At 38.9% G+C, this 20,047-nt stretch overlaps 1 long non-coding RNA gene across 1 annotated transcript in view; it reads left to right on the top strand.

The window, feature by feature from the left end:
- Window positions 1-952: 952 nt before the first annotated feature.
- The window catches only part of LOC132859309 (uncharacterized), a 29,523-nt gene continuing 10,428 nt past the window's right edge, over window positions 953-20,047 (top strand). The window contains exon 1 of the long non-coding RNA XR_009649728.1: window positions 953-1,018. This is a non-coding gene — a long non-coding RNA (uncharacterized LOC132859309). The remainder of the gene's footprint in view (window positions 1,019-20,047) is intronic.

The raw sequence follows: 20,047 nt of genomic DNA, 5'->3' as shown, positions 1-20,047 counted from the left end.
CTAGAAATGCTCTATAACATGATCACAATACAATATAGACTCTCTTTCCTGAGACCAGACAGGGTGGCTTAATTGTACTCTGAGATGCTCTCCTGGTGAGAAGTAGAGGGAGCACTGGCACTGAGCTGAATCTTCCTCTTGCGCCAGAAGATGTGAGGAGCTGAAGTGGCAGGGGTCTGTTGTGTAGCAAAAGCTGGTGGGAGCATGATGGTGAACTGCTTTTGTTTGGCATCCAACATGGCCAGGTGCTGTTAGTGCTCCCCAACTAGATGGCCTCATGCTATGAAGGGATTATGCCAGTCCTGCTGACCTGCTGCCTCCATGTGTTGGTGAAGTAATCTCTCAGGTGGTGGAAAGAGTTGCCTCTGTAGGTGAGTTTAAAAAAAATCAGAAACAATCCAAAACACAAAGCAAGGTCCAAGTCATAAAAATGGCAGTGATTCAGGAGACCAACAACAACATGGTAAGCAAATGCAGATTTCATTTACTCAGGCTTGGTAAGTTGGGCAACAATACACTCACTGTTACTTTGTCAGTCATTTATATAGTGAACAATGTAATTGGGCTTAAGTAATGGATGTCCAAGTAGCTTTAAAAGCTGTGACCCTGGCTACTCTGTTAGTTATGTGTTTTTCCAATCAGATAAATTATTATTTAACATTTATAATTATATTTATAGGAACACAACATAGAAGGGATGCAGTGATCTCGTGCTATGTTAAGTTCCAAACTAAGGCAAGGAATGTTTTGTTCTATTTTAGGTAGCACTTTACTCATGTGCCATGTATTCACATGATGTATTTACTCATGTGCCATGTCTTTTTTTTAACAGCCTTTCATTTTACATAAGAAGTAACGTGTCAACTATTTAATACCAGCTTTTATTTTACATAAGCGGTCAAACCAGTTTAATAGTGATGTCACATGACACCACAAGCTCCTCACTCAGTCACTTGTTTCAACATTATCAAACCTGTAATCACTATTGTTTGATGGACTTGTATGCATCATTACCCACGTAAGTAATTTCCATTGCACAAACTACATGAATGCTACATGAATGATCATTCAGTCATGATGACGTATCCCTGCGGTATTTGTGTGAGTGCGTATGTCTATGTAGTGTTTGGTTGCTATCATGTGATCCAAGTCTAGACGGATGTTTCTATTGGCATATCTGGTGTGGAGAGACAGTACTCATATTTAAGTGGTAGATGGGGCAAAAGCAGAAAACTCCTGTTAGCTCTGAAATACTCATGTAGGCTATTTCCTCATCTGTGGGTATTTATTGGTTTAAATAAGTGATGGTGATAGGCTCATGTCCCTGGCAGCATGTTACATGAATGAACCTATTTGATTCTTTCAAAACATGGTTTGCATAAAGTATAAAGTCAACGTAATCGAAACGTGACAATGATGAAGATGTAAAAATACACAGACACACACCCCTACAACCCTTTCTCTACATATTATACAGAATTTGATAGTTTTTTTTTTTTACCATATTTAATTGATAACTGGGTTCACTGAGACTAAAGTCACCCAGACTTAACTACTGGCAGTTCTGGTAATTCTAAAGATCACACAGAGTTGTTGTATAGGTTAAAAGCCAAAGAAATACAGAAAGAGTTGTGGAAGAAAGCTATTAAAATGTCAGTGCTTTTTTAAGAGTTATCTCCTAACAAAGAAAAAATTGAGATGTGGTCGGCTTACCAAAATGAAAAAGTACATCAAAACATTAACCAGGAAGTCACAAATAGATGTACATTTTTATAAATGGTTTATCTGGTTTTGCCTTTTTATGTTTTATATATATATAATATACACACACACAGTGTTTTGCTCAAAAGTTTGCATACCTTGGGAGAATTTGCAAAGTGTGTACCATTTTTTTAAAGAAAAACCAAATGAGAAGGCAAAACATTTTATAGTAAATATGTATAGTTTAGATCAGAGTTGTTTAGGTGATTTCAGTTATCATTAGGTTTTAAAAGGAGTTAGACATCTATGTGATATATATAGTCATTATTTATATATACATATACATATACACACACACTACTATAAACATTTACAGCATTTGGCAGACGCCCTTATCCAGAGCAACGTACATAAGTGCTTAAATCTCTCTCATTGGATACATTAATGCTGGTTCACTAGGTTGCATACTTAAGATACCATGAGTTTAAAACATTGTTCAAAGTTACAATAAAAAGTTTACATTTTTTTTTTTAAATAAATGCAGAAGATAGGGAAAGAAGTGCTAGTTGAAGTGTTTCCTGAATAAGTAGGTCTTCAACCGCCGTTTGAAAATAGCCAGTGACTCAGCTGTCCGGACCCTTAGGGGAAGTTCATTCCACCACCTTGGTGCCAGAACAGAAAAAAGTCATGTACAGTAGTATACTTGCCTCTTACCCTGAGAGATGATGGAACCAGTCGTGCTGATAGATCGGAGGGTGTGGGGTGCAGTGCGAGGAGTGATGTGGGCTTTGAGGTAAGAGGGAGCTAAGAGTGTTTTGAATCTGATGCGTGCAGCTGCCGGAAGCCAGTGGAGGGATCGCTGCAGCGGGGTGGTACGCGAGAACTTAGGCAGGTTGAAAACAAGCCGTGCAGATGCATTTTGGATCATTTGCAGAGGACGGATTGCGTTCATAGGTAGACCTGCCAGCAGTGTGTTGCAGTAATCCAGTCTTGAAATGACAAGAGACTGAACAAGTACCTGAGCAGCCTGTGTGGACAGAATCCTTCTAATGTTGTAGAGAAACCGACATGAGCGAGTCACATTAGCAACATGAGAGGAAAAGGATTGCGAGCTGTGGCTTAAGGGGAGATCAGATTGTTATGCAGGGATATAGCAAGGTCATGACCTGAGGATAAATCACCTGGGATGAACAGCAGTTCAGTTTTGATAGGACTGAGCTTTAACTGATGAGCAGTCATCCATGATGTTATTTCTGCCAGACATGCTGATATCTGATCAGAAGCTGTGATATCTGAGGGTGGGAAAGAGAAGATAAGTTGTGTATCAACAACATAGCAGTGGTAAGAGAACCCATGTGAGGAAATAACTTCAACAAGAGAGTGATTATAAAGGAAGAAAAGAAGATGACCAAGTACTGAGCCCTGTGGGACACCAGTGGAGAGTCTGCGTGGAGCAGATGTCACTCCCCTTCATGTTACCTGATATGGGCATCCTTCCAGGAAGAAAGCGAACCATTTCCAAGCTGATCTGCAAATCCCAAGACTCCTGAGGGGGGACAAGAGAGTTTTGTGGTTTTCCAATCCTTTTGTAGCGATGAAATTTTTGCCGCGAAGGCTTTAGCCGTGAGCTTATGCTCTCGTTGCCGCGATCAGCTGGCTCACCGCCTGGCTTACCGCCATCAGCGTCTTGCTTGCCGATATCCGCGTTTTGCTCCATATCTTAGAGTTCATCAACACAAAAAAGGTGTGAACTCAATTCCAAACAGCGCTGTCTTCGTTTTTTTGTGTAGTAAGACCACAGTCATGAGCTCATAAGCAAAGGCATCACAATCCAATTCCAATCCAATGTAACAGCGCACAGCAGCGTCTTCCACAGCAGCAGCAAACAGCTCACAATAATTGAAATCGCGGACATACCTTAATTGCCGTTATCATGCTATAAGTATTTGTGGTGATGAGTCTCCTTATACAAACACAGGTGAGCAGAGGAAGCCATTTCCAATTGCGTCCACACTCCCAAGCGTTTTCTGTTGACTTAGTTGTAGCGTCAACCTATAACCGCTGAGAGGCGAAGTAGCAGGAAGAAGCATTGCTGACGCGTTCCACTTGTTCCTTATTCACATTTATTGAATGGACGACATACTGTACATGTTGTACAGACTGACGAAAACCACAAACTCATAAACAAAAAAAGCATACAATGATGCAAAACACTAAAGACACAATTGTTGACTGATTGTTAGAGTCTATATGAAAGCCACATTAAAATACGCCAATAAAGTTTTACGGTCAACAGAAAGTAAGCTTTCCCACTTGCTTTCCCACTTACTTTCCCCCTCTTCCCATACACACTGACAAAACAGGAAATGGAGTGAGACTTATACACTTGAACCCCAATGAAGCACCATGACCCGGAAATGCATTCCCAAAAAGATACAAAAAGTCAAGCATATAGTGCACTTACAATGTCTGATGGATCCAGAGCAGGTTTATTTAAGATGGGAATAACCCTTGCTCTCTTAAAAGTAGTTGGTATCTGACCAGATGCTATGGATCTGTTGATGATAGTGGTAATGAAGGGCAGACGGTCTTGCGAGATGGTCTGGAGCATAGTGGAAGGGAGTGGTTCCAATGGGCAGGTGGTAGGATTGCAAGACTGGTGAGTTGTAAAATCTCTTCTGCTGCTACAGTTGCGAAATGCGACAATGAAGGAGTGGGTCTGTGAATCACTCTGCGGTTCCATACTGTGGTCCTGCAGATTTCCTCAATCTTCTCATGGTAGAAAGAAGCAAAGTCTTCTGCAGTCAGGGAGGATGGATAAGGTGGAACCATGGGTTGAGTAGAGAAGAGATGATGTTGTGGAGCTTCCGAGGGTCTTGTAACGAAGCTTCAAGCTTTTCCTTGTAGAAGGAAGTCTTGGCAGAAGTCGCATCTGAGGAGAACTTGTCCAGGAGTGTACAGTAAGAATCAAGATTTTCATCAGTTTGTGATTTCTTCCACTTTCTCTCTGAAGATCTTAGCTATCTTCGATTGCCAAGGAGCAGAACAAGAAAAGGGGTCTATAAAGGGGTCCCTGTGTGCAGAAAGTGAACCTTTGTATTATATTTTACCTCATAATTCCAAAGTCTTAAACCATTGGCATTATTTTATTCATTCATTCATTCATCTTCTACCGCTTATCCGAACTATTCTCGGGTCACGGGGAGCCTGTGCCTATCTCAGGCGTCATCAGGCATCAACGCAGGATACACCCTGGATGGAGTGCATTATTTTATTATTAAAGATAAAATAATCAGATAGTGAATTAAAAGTGTGATAAAAGAAGCTTAAATCCTGTGCACACATTGCATTTTAGTGGCAGGAGTTTAGTATCTTGTGGTCACAATAAATTGCATGCATAATTAACTGTCAGCATGTGATATAAAAAAGATAACTACTATAATTTCTTTTTCACTATACAATAATTATGTTTTTACCCCTGCCTAAAGGTGACACTTTCTACTGTTGTACATGTAGGTCAGTGTGCACACTAGTAGCTTGTTCTGGATTAAGTGCAATTTATAAACTGACAAATAATAAGTTAGTCAAAACTCTTAAATTTGTTTATTTGTTATTTAATTATTTCTATTTTAATATATCCCATATACTTATTGCTCTATTTATGAATACATTTAATACATTGCGCTATTGCTGCATATACAGTTATTAGTGCTTTCAGAATGACTGTGTTCTCTGTGTAGCTTAACTTAGGCATTTCTTCACTGCTGTAGTCAAAAGTATTTGTCTTTGCTTTACACTAGAGGTAAATGTTATATGGTTAATCTTAATAAAAAGCAAGGATGTGTTATACTGTAACTAGTGGTAGAGCATTAACACACTGCACATCTAAATGATCACACCCTTGCATCAACAGGCATCATTTGGCTCAGTCCTCAGTATTATAACTAACAGGAGGAAATGATTTAGGAAGAGGCTACAAAGCACTACTGTAACCCACACTGGATGCAGGTATCTGCTTAGTACTGTAAATGTCAATGAAAAATAAAACAGTCTAATAAACATAAAAACTAATAATAAAAAAAAATAAAAATAATAAAAACCTTCTTTTGTCCTTTCACTTCTAGCACATCTGATGAACACATCATTCAGTGTCAAAAACTAAAATATTTCTCTGCAAGCTAGCATGAATGTATGGGATATAGCGTACCTATATATACATAATACTTTCTGTATGTAAACAACTGGAGGAAGTGTAGTAGCAATAACTGAGGTTGTTGATGTCACACTTGACTTTACTCATAATCTTGTACCTGATGTCATGTCTGTAGTTTTTATTGTCCAAGGCAACGTTCCAAAGACACGATGGTACAAGTTGAAAACTTGTTGATATGCGTTCATATAAAGTAAATAAAAAAAGGTTTTCATTTTTATGCATTCAGGAGGTATGCATTTGATGAGGGTAAAAAGTATTATCTAATCAGGAACAAATAAGCATTTCTCTCTTTCACACAAGCCATCACAGGTCTGTGAAACATTTTATAACCTGTCAACAACAGCTAGGTAATATAAAACTATTTGTCTAAATGTGGAATTAATCAGTGTGAGTTACAACATGTTACGGCTTTATACTGTATGTGAAAACACTATTAAACAAAGTAAAAACGAGTGAACTATAGACTTAAGAGTTGAAGGGCAGCACTGAACATATTATTGCTGATGATGGTTCAAGTGTGCATTTTTTTGCTATGAATTCACAGAAGAAATATAATGAAAAAGATTTATTGAAAACTTTGTGTGTCTGAACCCTAATGATGAACTAATAATCATAGATAAAGCTCATGCTGCTTAGATGGGAAGTCAACAACCATCACTTCCCATATTATGGGTTATCTACAGGTTTGGGCATATATGCGTGATAACATCAGCAATTGATTAGATACCTGCCTAAGCAGCTAGTGGGAAATATCAGTGCATATCTCTTCATGCATGATAAAATTACTGAAGAATCACAAAAGATAAATGTTCGTTTCTGCAAACGGATGCAAGTTCTTTCTAAAATGTTTTCTTAAATAAAAAAGCACAGTGTTTCTGTAAAGTTAAGTTTGTTAATTATGAGATCCTATAGTAAAGAAAATACTGAATTTTTTTTTAAATTTAATAATTAACGGGGACACGGTGGCTTGGTGGTTAGCATGTTCACCTCACACTTCCAGGGTTGGGGGTTCGATTCCCGCCTCCGCCTTCTGTGTGTGGAGTGACCCAAGGTAGTTCGGATAAGCAGTAGAAAGTGAGTGAGTGTGTTTAATAATTAGTAATTCCTGCACTTATCTGCTCTTTCATTCACAATAAAATTAATGAAGAATTTACTAAAGGTAATTGCTACACATGCACCTGAGCTCAGGATTGAATGTCCACATCTTTGCTTTCCAAAAAAAACCATTAGTTAGTGCGTTTTATACCAACATCCAATGGCACCATATATACATACATATATATATATATATGTAACATGCATAAATATTTGTATTTCTTACTTTTTACCTGCAATCCTAACAGCATCTCACAGTTTTAAACAGCTCTGAACACTCACATGTTTGCACCAGATGATGGCAGTGTTGAATTAAAAATCTGTGTTTTTCCACATAACTCTCCATTCAACTCAAATGTATACTCAAAATCGGTGTTCTTGTAAAAGTACAATTTTGACCAGAGCTTAGAAACATAAGTCCACATTTTCACTGTTCTAATCTTCACTGAGGAAAAAGACGATGCCGTAACATCAGACGTGTATATATCTGAAAATAATGCACAAATCATCCTAATGACACCAGGCAATCCTGTCAAATCTGCATCAGCAATGTTTAAACATATTTAGAAACACAGTGGTGTATCACTGTAGCCATGAACATCCTGTAACCATGAACTGTAGCCATGAACATCCAAACAGTCCTACACATGGCCAGTGATGCTACAAGACAAAGAGCTAATCCATGTTTTCAGTATTTTTGCTCATATCAGCGACCTGTTGTTCAAACTTGGCACTTGTACAAGCCTGACGCCAGTGGGAGAGCTTTACATTAAACAAACCCACCACTGAGCATGCAGGCATGATGTCAACAGGAAGGAATGAGGCATGTGAGTTGATTCCAGAGCAGAAATGAGACTGATAGAGATACGATGAGAAAAATACAGAGCAGGAAGATAGACAGGGAAACAGGGAGCTGAAAGGAGATGTTATTTTACGTAGTGATTCATAGTGAGGCCTCAAAAGAAACTATTGTCTTCTTCCTCTGTAATTAGAAAAGCAGCACATATTGGCCTCAGGTGAGTGGAAGCACAGTCAGACATATTTACCTTCTGCAGATGCTTACAGTTGAACTAAGCTCTCTGAACCAAACAAACCAGACACTAAGATCCTTTAAAAGATAACAAGAGCTTAGCTGGCAAAATAAAATGGAAAAATCTATGATCTCATGCTCTATCCTGGGGTGTCCCTGTGAGGTTGTCTTGGTTGTTTACACATAAAAAAATTGAACGTGTTTTCCTTGCCATTCTCTCTCCCTGAATTAAAAAGTCTTCCTTTTATAACTCCATGTTTCTCTCTGCTGCTCTGTCACATAAAAGATAAAAGCATTGACAGAGATTGGAGCTTTACTGCTTGTGTGTGTGTGTGTGTGTTTGTATCTTTCATTTATCAAAGACAGTTTATCCAGTGGCTTGTCTGTTAAACCCAAAGGAGTAGGCTTATAAATGCCAGGTCACATGTGCATACCTCATGACCAATAAGAGCTCAGGAAAGATCACAACCATTGACTGGAACTGCTAAGCTAAGCAAAGCACATGGGTTTGTAGCCACCTAGATCTCTGACCTTGATGACCCCCTTCTGACCCTTTGGCTGTGTCTGTTGTTATGTTAGCTACGCGAACAACACAACAAATACACACTTTCTTCCAGCGGGCCACAGCTGGTGTAGGACCATCTGCTGAAGGGCACTAGTTGACCTCCAACTAGGGGATGCATAGAGAGACAGGCAGGGACAAACCTGCAGGAATATGCTAAACAATTTAGTATATATCCACAGCCATTTCTAAAGACTGAAAAATGTTTTATTTGAAAATGATGGTTATATATGATATAACAGCCATATTGGTGTTTTGTATTATATTGTGAATGCAAGACAAGAGGAAACTGTACCAAATCTGTGAGTGGGTTTCTGTAAAAGAGCCCCTGTTTAAATGTGATCAAGCAGAGATGTTGAACTGAGTTCAATGAGGTTCAGTGAGTAAGCCTTTCAAATAAAGTCTTTTTATAAAAGAAAGACATTTATATCACATAATAGATTATCAAAGTGCTGTGTAGAGATGCCAAATGAATTCAAACAAAAGACAAAATGGAAACAAGAAAATAAAATAAACTGAATACATCAAAAGCACAACTGAAAAGAAAAGAGTTGAATGAGGGCACTGATATATAGTTATTCATGCGCTCACTGACAGACAGCAGCTTTATGCGGCAAAGCACCAGATAAAAGGAGTCTGCTCTGTGGGGTTTTGACATTGATCTAGAAGCTAGAACCAGACTCTGGTACTGCTGGTTTATAATGTACAAACTTGTGAAACTGGTCTCAGATCAGCAGCATGCCAGGGGCACTTGGTTCACCCCATCCTCCTGCAGTTACAAAGACCCATGGCCATAATAGTAGCCTGCCCCTTTGGCATGGTATCAGAGGCCTCTGAGCTACTGTTCACAGTGGCATTCCATGGCACAGCAGGTCCACCTGCGCTTGGAGCCCATCAGATGGCCTCAGAGAGGGAGACGCAGCAGGGGAGAGGGGGAGATGGGCGGGTCCAACTCTTGCTTGTGCTTTGCCAGTACGCTGAGGGGGCAGTAGGTTCAAACAGCGCTTGCCATGTCGGAGTGGGGAATTATACTGTGGCGCCAGTCAAACGCAGTTAAAGTGCTGAGTCTTTTTTCTTTTTGATTTGAGTGTGAGACAGATGCTATATACAGTATATACCACACACAGTCTACAAAACAGTTGATAAAGCTTGTAGTGTTTTATTTTCCAGTTCTAAAGATTATTGTTAAGATATCTTAAATAAAAAAAAACAAGTTAAAAAAGATAAAATAAGATACATCCTCTGTAAAACCACCATAACTCTAATAATCTGAATTATCTTGCCATTTGGGTAAAAATGAAATTATGTTCTTTACAGTTTGTCCACTATACTGTATACTCTATACTGTTCTCATTGTTTGGGTGTCCTCTGGCTTCCCAACAACCTCCCAAAAACTGCCTGTAGGTGGACTGCCTACTATAATATTGTCTCATTTATAAAATAATTGCATAGTTTATACTTGGGCCAGATGATTGGCCTAACAATTATGATGTTGTTCTGCCACTCAAATCACTGGTCTTAAAAGGATAATTTTCTATGCATATGCATAGAAACAATGATATACTACTTTTAATAAAATGCAGCACAGATTATATGTATGTCAAGACATCTCTGGACCTTTCCTTTCTTGTGTAGTACTATGTCTGATACTGCAGTATATGCGTGACTGTATCGTTGAGCTTTGGGTCATAATGAGCACACCTGTCTCCCAAAAGAGGCAGGCAGGATCACCTCAGGGGACCGTTGTGTAATTATTCTACAATTCCCAACAGGCAGTGAGGGCATTTAATATCACTAGGATTGTTGTAGAGCTGGTCTAGAAACTAGTGTGGAGAGAGGTTCTGTGTTTGGTGCGAGTGTGTGCCTTCAGCATCCAAACAGCTGTATTGTATTAACACAAGGATGCTGACCAATTAAAAAATGGCTCACAAAAAGACTGGAACAAGCTGTACACATTCAACGCAGCCAAAGCAATTTATAGCCTCTTTTCTCAATATTGAGCTATCAATCTGAGCTGCTGCAAACTATAGATATACATATTAGTGTGCTAAGTAGGTACTTACATCATTTTATACACAGTAACCCAAGGCCACATACCAGTCATTATCTCCCGCTGATTGAAACTGAATGTTTGTCTGTGGACATGATTCCAAGGAAATTGTTTTCATAAAATAAATTTATCATTTTAACAATACTCTGTGCAAATGCCATGGCAAGGCAGTTCATGTGTGTGTATCTGAGAAAAAGCTTTTATTTCTTTACTCAGAAATGATAAGGGTAACAATTATATATTGTGTATTGTTTGCAGTTTGGTCCTTGAGGATCCACTATTGTGCTCATAGTAGTGTTTTCCTTGCTCCCAACATACCTAATCCAACTACTCAGATGATTACCAACTGGTGAATTAGAGCAGGAACAAAATAATAAATTGTGTAGGACCAGGGTTGAAAACCTGTAGCATTATATATCTTGCTTAATTAGCTAGCAAGTTATTCCCTGCAAAACTTAACTGGTTAGATTTTTCAAGTTTAGTATATTTATGCAGCACAGTTTAGTTTTGCATTTTAAGTGATTCATATTGATTATATACAAGGCTAATTTGCAAGTGAAAACTGGATTCAAATGGTTCCACAGAGGTAGCGGTAGAGCTGTATTGACCCTATAAGAAGAGGTATAAAGAAGAATGCTAGAAATGTTTCCAACCCAAAGAAGAAGTAAACAATTCTTCACTAAAATGATGCATAAAAAGGCTGTTCATTTTTGTTCACTGGGGTTTTGGAACTGAGATTTTTGGGTCTGTTTAGTACAATTAATATTTCATTCACTGACTAACTCTTTGCTCTTTGCTCTGTTTACAAAAAAGAAGTAAATGATATTGGGTGGGATGTCAAAAAAGTCACCCTCTTAAGTAGTTCTCCTGCTCTGTGCACAGCTTTTTAACTCCACTGGTGCAGGGAATTGATCAGTGCCAAACTGTGTCCATGTGGAATTATGATTGGAGCTGTTACTTTCTGCCCTGTAGTGGAAACGACAGAGGAAGTCTTAATAGATATGATAAACACTTGTGCTCAGTGGAGGAGGAAATTAGATTTCCATAAAAAACAACTAACATTACTTAAACATCCAGCCTACAAGTTAACACCATTGTCATTACATTAAGACCAATTTTCCTGTTTGACATAAAGACAAATGACATTATGCATAAGTCAGAGTTATTCTCGGCCACTCATCTTGTTTCACAGAAGCACAGCTTCTGTATTGTGCTGTCATTTACAGACTACACTAATGACTGTCACTTCTGAGTGCAGAACAATGGCAGTGTACACAATGGAGGCAGACACTTGTTACGAACCCTATTGTGAATGTGTGAATGTGCGAGTATGTGCATGTGTCAGTGCTAGACAGGGTGAGTGTGTGTCATGCCCAGTCTATATACATAGGCCAGAGTTTCCTTTATCTGGGGGAGGAAAAGCAGCAAGAGTTCCCTAAGGAGGACTGGAGCTGCAGGTCGGGAGGAAGAACAGATGGCAGGCAGCAGCGGTATACTCCTCCCCCACTCTCTGATGGAGACCATGGAGCGGGGCAATTAGCGTGGCAGATAGGAGGGAGGGAGAGGAAAGTCACAGAGGGTTACTCCATCATCCTCTCCATCATTCTGTACCCCCCTGAGTGAAAGAGAAGTCTATGGGGGGGTCTAAAGAGCACATGACACACTCCATGTGCCCCCATTAGTCCAACAGAGACAGGTGCAGGGTGTCACCTGTCATTTTGATGTTAGATCAGTGCACCCTTTTCTAACCCAACCCCCTTCTTCAACCACACTCAAGCAGTAACTTTTGTGTTGCCTGCTGATGGCAGAACTTGGGTCATACTGTAGTTAAAACAGAGAGGAGGAAATGGTGAAATGTATTGTTCTGTCACATGCACATACAAGTACATGTTTGCCATAGTGAATTCACTTGTCATAATATTTACATATTCAAAAGGAAAAAATCAATTTGAGTTGTTATGGTTGCATCTTCTCCTTTTAATCGCTTAACCCTAATATGACAAATTGTATTTCCTAATCTTTGTGGTAAAGGACCCTTGTTGCTAAAGGAAAATGGATTGTCATGAAAGTGAAAGTCAACTTAAGTACCTAACTTTAGTAAAGCTAACACTTATTCAGGTCTTTTGTTTTCTGTACCTGAGCCTCAAATCCCATTTTACGCTTTATGACAATGCAGAGCTCTGACAATTGTTTCATACACCTCTTCATGGCAAAGGTGTTCCCTAATGTCAGTGGGCTCTTTCAGCAAGATAATATGCCCTGACACCGACAGTAAACAATGTTCAGAATGGTTTGAAAAGCAAGACGAAGTGTTCAACATGTTGACATCCAAAATTCCAAGTTCTCTCAGTTATCTCAATTTGATCGAGTATCTGTGGGATGTGCTGGACAAACATGTCCAATCCATGGAGGCCCTGTTAATGTCTTGGTGTCAAATACTATAACACGCCTTCAGAGGGCTTGTGCCTCGATGGCTCAATTTCTATTTAACAAGAATTTAAAGACAAGACATTGATAATAGAAGATTTTTACATAGAACATGACTAGGATTAATATACCTATATGTTATATATCTCTTCTTCCTTTTTATATTTCTCTGCCCTCTTTCATGCCCCAGTTCTTGCCTGCCATATAGATTCACTCATTAGGATAATTAGCCTAATTAATTCCATATTGCCATGTGTATCTGCTGGCTTCTTGAGCACATGATGGTTAACTGTCTTTTCCCCCGCTTCTGGGTTTTCTCAACCCTAAACTCTCGCTCTCACACACCCACACAACACATACACGCACGCATAATTCAAAATTATTATATAGCCATACATACGTAAATGTATATATACAGACCATTTTGTACACTACACACATGTCTTGTGGCACATTACACACATGTTTAGCAGCAACATAAGGGGGAATTCAGGGGAGTCTCTGGGCCACAGTGGACATCTGTTTCTAAAGAGAAATTTTCTTCTTGGGCTGATTTTTCCAACAAACTTGTGGTGCTGACGCAGAGAGCACAGGGGGATCCTCTGCACATTTCACTCATAGACACATATAAGTGTGCACGTACACACAAACACACAGCAGTGTTTACACACACCCTCATGCACCCACCCATATGCACTGACACACACTCTTAACACATGCCGCTGGTAGTGTGGCAGACTGCCTGTCTCCATGGGCTGCCTGATAGATCTATAGGCCTTTTCAGTGAGCTAGGCTGGCCTGCCTGTAACCAGAGCCCCACTGTTTATGCCCCTCCATACACACTCAGCTGCTAATTGAAACATGCCTTTTTTCCGTACGACATTGTAAACTGTGTGTCTTTATGTGCGAGTGTGAGGGCCTTCTGTTTGCACGTGTGTATGTGCACATGCACAGAAAAGAGAGAGGGGATTCAGAGCAAATAGAGAGAGAGAGAGAGAGAGAGAGAGAGAGAGAGAGAGAGAGAGAGAGATGGCTTCATTAATGTTCATATAGTTTACTATTGCATATTAATTCATATTTACAGTATCTAGCCACAGCCATTATGATTGCTAGAAAATCAATTATTTGACTATATATTTAACAAAATGCTTGTCATGTTATCATATTATATAATACATGTGGTCAGGGCATCATCAAGCTGAGAGGATACTCCCTATGTCTTTAATGTAACCGTTTCCAGAGCAACAGGGACCCTTACCACTTTCTATAAGATTTAATGAGATTGAGGGGGAATATTTTTTCTTCAACTTCAGCTCCATTTGTTGGTTTTGCCTCATAGTCAATTTCCTTGACTTATCACATGACCCTTGCCATTTGCAGTTTAATTTAGAGCTTTATGTGGGGAATAAACAAAGACGTCACTTACAGTGCAAACTCCCAGACCTGAGAGCCCCTGTCATACTGCCGGGATTGACAAGGTTAATGCCAACTCTATCAAAAGGGTCTTTGATCAGGGGAAATGGGAGCATGGACCTTTTTACCACACCAGGAGGATACCAGCTTGTCACACATCAGGGATTGACACAAGTACTACCACTTCCTGGATAGGTCACTGATCCTTGTTCCACTTTATGCCAGCACATCTGCCAAGTCTTCAGCACCAAAGGGCTAGTGTTTCTTACTTGGAAAAGACAGATATAGAATTAGGGTGCTTTTAACAATGCACAGATGTTGACAATTACTCATTACTTGCGTGTTCTTTTATACTGCATACATGTAGCCACAGGATGACTTTAAGGGTTTTAGCACATATTACAATTAGCATGACTAAAATAAAACCTTTTATTAGTAAGAGAAATCTAATAGACCTTTAACAATACATATTTAATAATGAGGTAGATACTTATTACCAAACTAGAGAAAAAAGTAAAAATGAGTGATAATCCATTGCACTTACATCACACTTTGATAAAACTGTCATAATTAGAGTTAACTGACATACAAGGTCTAGTTTATTTAATAATGCACATTGACTAGAGGCAATAAATTTTCTGAATTTACAACAGCATTTAGCGATGGCACTTGAAAAGTGCATACTCTTTAGATGATTAATCCATCATTGATGCTAATGGGTCTTGAGAAGATTAACTTTGATACATACTGTAGTAGACGTCACCCTGGCATCAGAGACATGTACCGAAAGCAAGATGCAGATCGCATCATTAGATCAATAACCACTTCCTACACCAGACAAACAATTTCCCATTTTACAGGGAAACAGGGATGTCAGAAAGCAATGAGCTTGCCAGTCTAGCATCTCTGGAGAAGATGGGTGGGTAAGGAATAGCCAGAATCAATATTGTGATCAATCCCAGAGGCTTATAAGTAATGAATGTGACAGCAAGCGGGCATTGAGTTCAGTGCTGAGGCAGGGCAAAGCAGAAGGAGAGGGAGGAAGAGAGGAAATGGTAAGAGAGGTGTATAGAGAGCATGATTGATAACCATGTCTGTGCCGCATTGCCTTGGCAACAGCCACGTTACAAGGGTCACATGAGATAAGAGATTTGTGCGAGACACAGCATGCTGAGGCAAGGAGTCACTTGAGTTCTCCTCCAGGCAGACACACTCCTTCTCTTTGTAACACTCCGTCTTCTGGGTCATTTGAGGTGAACAGACACACATATACCTCCGTTACATTTCTCAGTCCAGGTCAGGCAGAGATTAGGTACATTTCTATTCAGATAGATAGACTTTTACATTTCCTAGAGTGTAGATGGTCATATTAAATCATTGTTTTGTTTCTTATGCTTAGGTATTTAGCATGTTTTCGGTCCAAGAGGTTAATTTTATTTTTCCACTATCCAGCAGGGTTTTGTTTGTTGCAGAGGGAAGCATCTCTTGGGGATGATCTGAGTGAGCCAAGTAAATTTCACTCTGGCAGCACTTTCAATGGCTCAGAGTTGTTCTTGCTCTGCATTTCTGTTTCAGTTGCTGCTCTCAGCAGGTGGAGTTAAAGAAAAAAAGATGGGACATTGAGGGGCAGTGTGTTGAATGAGCTCAGGCCTCCCCTAATTCAACACAAGAGAGATCCACTGATAGCTTTTGTTTTACTAGTAATTGAAGCAGCAGCTTCAAAACTTCAACCTACTGAGTTGTTCAGACAGCTTTTAGAAGTGCCATCATTAATGTGTTGGATGTTAGACCTCCGTTTATGCTGAGTTATTATGAGGCAGAATTGAAGTAGATAAAGAAAATTCTGCAATATTGGACTACAACTGTCTGTGAGGCAGATGTGTGTTGTTGATATCAGCCCCCCACCACATCATCCTGTCACATAATATCTCTCACACTGTGAAGTCCAATGCCAGTCATGTTTATCAAATCATTTCCAACTTCAGAGCTCACAGCTGGATTTGAAGTGTTTATTATTACAATCACCGGAGTTCTGCCTCCTGAGACACAATTACCACACACAACAGCAGTGAAAGCTGAAGAAGTGCAAACAACTATTCCCATATCACTGCAGCAAGTAATCAGCTGGACTCTTCATATGGGGCTGTTAATTTAGGATCAGCAGTTGGAATAATTTAAGGTGTTTCTTTAGACAAACACCGTGGCTCCTATGGAAACAAAGGTTTGGCTGAAATGTGTGGCTTCTATGACCACGGCTGCGGAGCGCTGCCGCATGGCTGAATAAATAACTCAAGCCTCTTGTGTAGGTTTTACACAAATGTTACTTTAATGACCACATCCTTTAATCCTATAAATAAAGCTGTCTGGGAAAACAACTAAATAAAATGTGAGACATTGCGACAGATTGGTCTTATGGTATACAGTACATTAGAAAATGTGTAAAACTACTGGCAAAGATGAATGTTTTGCTGATGGTTTAAAGCCACGTGTTTCCTGATAGGAAAGCATTAATGCCAGACTTTTAAAAATAGTGTGTAAAAGTGATGATCATTCTGTAAAACTGGAAAAATCAGTCAAATGCATACTGGACAATACTCTGCAATACAGGCCTGAAAAATAGTTTAGGCTTCCTTTTTGTACATAGATTTTCAAAAACTTGTAAATCCAATTCTAAAGGAATCAATGACCCATAAGATAAATAAATGAACTATATTTACAAAGTCCTTTCCTACCTTTCCTACAAGCTCAAATACACAGAGCAGCCAGATAATCACAAATGGCATATTCTTAATGTTTGTGCCTCTATTAGTTTACTTTTAATATAAACTATTCATATTTTGATTTCTGATTTTCACATAAGGGCAATAGTATCCACTGAATATACATTGAGCACCCATCTATATAAACATCAGGTATATATTTCAATATGGTCTGTTGTTTTTTTGCTGAATAATGGAACATCTTGTCTGGTATGCCGCATGATTTTTTAAAATGCTCTCATTTACATTTGTACAATTTTGAGGTGGCAAAATACACAATGATGCCTTTCAATTTGTGGAATAAAACCTCTCACAGATCTGTTAAATCAGATACAGTTGAATTGATGAAAGTATACAGTAGTCGTGTAGCTTGGCAAGAATATTAGCTGGCAAATTAGAAAGATGACTGACAGATTCTCAAACTAACAGTGAGATGTAAACATTTGAATGGACTGACAGATTGGTGTTGGCTTTCAGAGGAATGTGAGGGCTATACTACGAGCTGTCAATCGCACACATGCTATCATGTTTCCTATTAACAGACCACCAGCTGCTTTCATCAGCCTACAGCCTTATGCATAATGTAGAAATAATCTTTTCGTATGCCCTCATTTGGTCCACCAGTATATATTTTAGGTGTCTGCTGCTATAAGATACATACTACAAATTTGCCTTTTCTGAATCTATAATCTAAACAGCATAATTGATCTTCAGACTGAAAGGTCAGGTGGAGTAATGAACCCTAGTAATGAAGTCCTATCTCTGCTGGATGCTATTGGAGCTTTACAAATTCCAAACCAATACAACTCAGTAGGATTAAAGAATGGATGATGATCTTAAATCAAAACCAGCACCCTTTAATCCAGATCAAGTGCCTTTAAATTGAGATCAAGCCTCTGAGATTTGGTTTGGAGGCAAAGAGCTAAATGACACTGTAGACCTGGAAATGAATGGCCACAAATGACAGCTTATATGTGATCAGGGGCACTATAAATATTTATTGTGTAGAACACTAGCACCAAAATTAAACACTGTGCCACCAAAAGAGCACCAGTTTTAAGGCTGTAAATTGGTAAATAAAAAGTTTTCTGTGCTGCTTATCTCCATTGAATTTTAGCAATGAATGTAGTAAGAACTATTGATTAAACTGATAAATGTAGCAATCAAGTCAGTAAAATACTGTAAAATAAGGTGAAAGGCTTAAGGAATGCTTCGGTAACTTAAATAATAACTCTTTACACATCCTGTTAAAACCCCAAGTGGACATGGAATCAGTAAGGTTTAATTAACAATTCTGATGTTGATCTGAAAACTGAACATGCTCTGTGTACATGATGGTCTGATGATAATTGCATTAACGAGCACATGTTTCTTTTAAAGTGGATGGTGTGTGAATGTACAGGTAGTAATAGGAGCTTTGAGAATTGAACCCTGGACACTGGATATTCAACTAAAATGCACAATAACAAACAAATCTTAGCCTTAGACTAGCCTTAGCCTTAGATTAAAACAAACAAACTAACAAATAACTGACAACAAAATCTTGCAAAAACAAGATGTCTTTGCTTTGTGTCAATGTATAGAGCAATATATTTATTTGTTATTACTACATGAATGAACGTGGTTGTTCGAGCCAATCCATAGTTGTAAATGAAAGGGCTCAAGGTACAGTTTAGTATTTAACCCTTTCCATCAGGAAGACACTAGATATGCAGCAACATGAGTTGAAACCTGGTTGAAGATTACATCTGGGAACAATTCTAAGGATCAAGAATAAATACATTATTACTTTCAGTGTTTCCTTCGAAGCCATATCCCCAAACCACATGCCCACAATAGGCATGAAACTGGAACAATAGTGCAAGTGTATAAATGACAATCAGCATGAATGAGCTGCAATTATCCATGCCTCCTTTTTCTAATAAGAGCTACATACAAGTTCCACTTACATTAAATAATATATAAAACCATTTATTCTACCTTTAAATATTGTTTTCATTACTTTTTTGGATTGTGCAAATGCAAAGATTAAGAAAAAAATATCAAAAAATGAACCAAAAGCACAGTATTGTGTATTGTTTTGCTTGTGTATTGCAAGCTTCCATTATGTCTATATTACATGCAAATAATGTAGATTGTAACCTTAATCCAAATGCAGTTTCTGTCAGCTGTAGCTTTTTCTGTGATGGAAAACCTTTGCCTAGAGCTTTCCAGCCAGCTATTAAACTATTCCATTCCCACCTACTGGGGTATTTCATATTCCATCAAGCCACTGTGGTGTGGTAATACCAATGGAATTAGTAATAGGTCCTTCCAGTGTGCCTGCTGGCCAAATTCAAAACATGTTTCTTTGGGAAAAGAGAGAACTACATATGAGCTTAAATATGCATATGATTAAACACATATTGTATGTCTTGAGGTGATTTTAAAAGATTCTGTGATGATATGGATGATTAAGTGAAATTTCTATGTGTTATTGTTGAAATTATGTGGATAAAAGCTGCATATTAATGGGTGTGTCTGTGTGGGGTTAGACTGCTGGATGATTCTTGTGTGTGTCTGCAAATGTGACTGTAGAGGTGAGCAAAACTGAACCCCTCTCTCTCTCTCTCTCTCTCTCTCTCCCTCTCTCTCTCTCTCTCTCTCTCTCTCTCTCGCTCTCTCTGCCCCACTGTTTGGGAGTGCACCATTAGACAGGGCATAAATTATTCAGACTGCACTGCAGACCTCCTGCATTTCCAAACCATGCATGCTACTGCTCTCTTCGCTCCCTCTTCATGCCATTGTTTTGCTTTCA

The sequence above is a fragment of the Tachysurus vachellii genome, chromosome 16 (assembly GCF_030014155.1).
Source record: "Tachysurus vachellii isolate PV-2020 chromosome 16, HZAU_Pvac_v1, whole genome shotgun sequence".
Classification (NCBI taxonomy): Eukaryota; Metazoa; Chordata; class Actinopteri; order Siluriformes; family Bagridae; genus Tachysurus; species Tachysurus vachellii.
The sequence above is the reverse complement of the archived record's forward strand: the minus strand, read 5'-3'. Positions and strand labels throughout refer to the sequence as shown.